Raw genomic sequence first — 3,761 nt, forward strand, 5'->3', positions numbered from 1 at the left:
CCTACTCTTTACTTTTACCAACGAATAGTGGGATTGACCGTTACATTTATAACGCCCCACGGCTGGAAGGGCGAGCATGTTTTATGTGATGGGGATTCCAACCCGCGACCTTCATATTACGAGTCGAGCGCCCTAACCACCTGGCTGTCGGGTGCAATTTCTAAATATATCAGAGTAAATAATTTGATTTGAAAGATATAGATTTGGTTACCATAACAGTTTAATATAAAGCCTCAACAACACAAATTTATTATACCGAGTTAACAGCGCATCTATAGATGTGTAGGCATAATAAACCTTTCTTTAATACGAACTCGATGGTCGTTAGTTTTGTTTGACAGAAAAAATGTAATTATTTAGAAATAACTTTAATGTAATTTAAAAATACTAGGGATTTTAGATGAAGCAGTTATTTAAACGTAATATAAGTAAATAATCTTCTTAACGTTGCTATGGTGACACGAAAACAACTTAGGTTGATGCAAATTCCGTCTTTGTTTAAAGTTAAGCACAAAGCTACACAATAGGCTATCTGTGGTCTGCCCACCACGAGTAGCGACGAAACCCGTTTTCCAGCATTGTAAGTCCGCGGACATTCCGCTGTGCCACCAGAGATAGGGCAGAGGGCAAGTTCTGTCTTACAACAGTCAGATTTAGAATTAAATACTACTCGTAGTAATTATAATAGGTTTGTAGTTCACGTTCCAACAAACCCTAATAACACGGAGGATTTATATCACAAATTAAATTTAAATTTTCGTCAGAAACAGGCGAAGGTGATAAAATATACGTATTTTCGTTCTTATTATTTTTAAGGCCCATTCACAGCTGAGAATATGTGTAAAAGTGAATGCATATTTTGATTCTTTATTATTATTTCAGAATCATCCATGGGGGCGTCATAATCACATACATTACAAAAAGTTTGTTTTCTGTAATTTCGCGCAAAGCTACACGAGGGCTACCTGCATTAGCCGTCTCTAACTTAGCAGCGTAAGACTAGAGGGAAGGCAGCTAGTCATCACAAGCCACCGCCAACTCTTGGGCTACTCTTTTACCAACAAATAGTGGGATTGACCGTCACATTATAATACTCCCACAGCTGAAAGGGCGAGCATGTTTGGTGTGACGGGGATTCGAACCCGCAGCCTTCACAGTACGAGTTGAACGCCTTGACCCACCTGGCCATGCGGGGTCATCACAAAAAAGAGAAATACGAAAATAACGTTATTATGCAATGAAATGCGCTTCAGTAAAGATATTTGTTGTAGTTTGTATCAGAGGACAAACAATGTTATAACGTTCTGAACAACGACGAACAAGTTTAGAATAGAAAAGATAAAATAGGCTTACATATTACTGTATATTAATACATATTATACATACATATTATTGTGTATTAATACATATCATACATACATATTGTTTATTAATACATATTATACATACATATTATTGTGTATTAAATATCTCGAATAATCAAAACTTGTTTTCTTTTTTATCTGTACGTCATAAACAGGCAAGAAACTCAAATCAACCTGTTCAGCTGAAAAAAAGTTTTCTAACACTGATTATATAATATTTAGCTAGAGTAACGAAAAATATATCTTGTGAACTTTCATCTGTACTTATACGTTTGATGTTTTGTGTGAGCTAGATAATAAAATAGTGGACAGCGAATAATCAGCCATATATAGTCTCTGTACCAAGGTCTGTCTCTATTTCGTGTGCCGAGTGTTCCCGTCAAGGTACAGCCAGACCCAGAAGTCTTTTAGTAGAAAAAACAAACCCTCATTTTACCGATATGGTGAGCCCGAAAATAACAGGGCTTTTAAAGAGGGCTACGACCTGTGGTAAGTACCTATTAGCGGAAGGCTGTAATTGTGACACGGCAGGGCGCACTGAGCGGATTCCAGTCAATTCTATGCTGGAAAAATACAGTTTCCTCAGGATGTCTATTAGATGCACTTAGAAGATTTCATAATAGACATTTTGTAATTTAAAGGGAACCTATTATTCTATAATAACTGACAGATGGCCGCAACGTATTATCTTCCAAGCTACTTCTTTGTTACCTTTATAACCACTTTTACAAGACCAGGACTAAAATATATTGTTGATGTTATTTTTATAACCACTTTTACAAGACCAGAAGTGAAATATATTGTTGATGTTATTTTAATAACCACTTTTACAAGACCAGAAGTGAAATATATTGTTGATGTTATTTTTATAACCACTTTTACAAGACCAGAAGTGAAATATATTGTTGATGCTATTTTTATAACCACTTTTACAAGACCAGAAGTGAAATATATTGTTGATGTCATTTTTATAACCACTTTTACAAGACCAGAAGTGAAATATATTGTTGATGTCATTTTTATAACCACTTTACAAGACCAGAAGTGAAATATATTGTTGATGTTATTTTATAACCACTTTTACAAGACCAGAAGTGAAATATATTGTTGATGTTATTTTTATAACCACTTTACAAGACCAGAAGTGAAATATATTGTTGATGTCATTTTTATAACCACTTTTACAAGACCAGAAGTGAAATATATTGTTGATGTTATTTTTATAACCACTTTACAAGACCAGAAGTGAAATATATTGTTGATGTTATTTTTATAACCACTTTTACAAGACCAGAAGTGAAATATATTGTTGATGTCATTTTTATAACCACTTTTACAAGACCAGAAGTGGTATATATTGTTGATGCTATAACCACTTTTACAAGACCAGAAGTGAAATATATTGTTGATGTCATTTTTATAACCACTTTTACAAGACCAGAAGTGAAATATATTGTTGATGTTATTTTATAACCACTTTACAAGACCAGAAGTGAAATATATTGTTGATGTCATTTTATAACCACTTTACAAGACCAGAAGTGAAATATATTGTTGATGTTATTTTTATAACCACTTTACAAGACCAGAAGTGAAATATATTGTTGATCTTCCCAGAGAAAGATCGTAAAGGTTTCCTACAACCGCAAAAAAACAACAAAACAATCCAGTCACTAACGGCCTGAACCCTTCTAATATCAGAGTTAAGTCTGTGTCCACGTGTTGTCTTATAACAAAGACACATGGGGCTATCTACTGTATCTACCGAGAGGAGTCGAACCCGTAATTTTAGTCTTACCGTTGTCACAACGGGGGACTAAAGTTGTTAAAATATTTATCTCGAGAAGTTTAAAATAATACGCTGTTTGATTCGAATAACAGCAACCAAATTTTAAATTAAATAACGTTTAGATATTCAAAAAATATTATACGGTAGTAAAGTGTACTGAATATAGAGTCACATAGACTATTTTTTCTTCTTTGACGCAGGTTATTGATTAAGTAGCCAAAAACTGATAGACCTTTAACTGTGGGTTTTCTGGGTTTCCGATTACGGTTTTATCTGGGTCGAATAATCGTTTTCTCTTGCACTAAACATTCTACTGCACGAGACGTTTTCTTTCCTTATGCGAATCTTCACGTAAATAAAATGTAAATGTTAATATACTCGTTTTTCTTTGGTAGAGGCACTTACGATTAATATTGTTGTGTGGTGAACGGAAAAACTTAGTCGCACACAGAGATTAATAGCTAGAGGTCCACCTACCGCCTACTCTTTGCTTCGTCCTATACTGAAACAAAATAACGTCACGCACGTGCTGTTGGTCATCCCTGGGCACATGCAAGGGACAAATAACGTATCCATCATGCTTTCTTTTGGACCGCAACTTCTCGAAC

This window comes from Tachypleus tridentatus, chromosome 2 (genome assembly GCF_004210375.1).
Source record: "Tachypleus tridentatus isolate NWPU-2018 chromosome 2, ASM421037v1, whole genome shotgun sequence".
Taxonomy (NCBI): domain Eukaryota; kingdom Metazoa; phylum Arthropoda; class Merostomata; order Xiphosura; family Limulidae; genus Tachypleus; species Tachypleus tridentatus.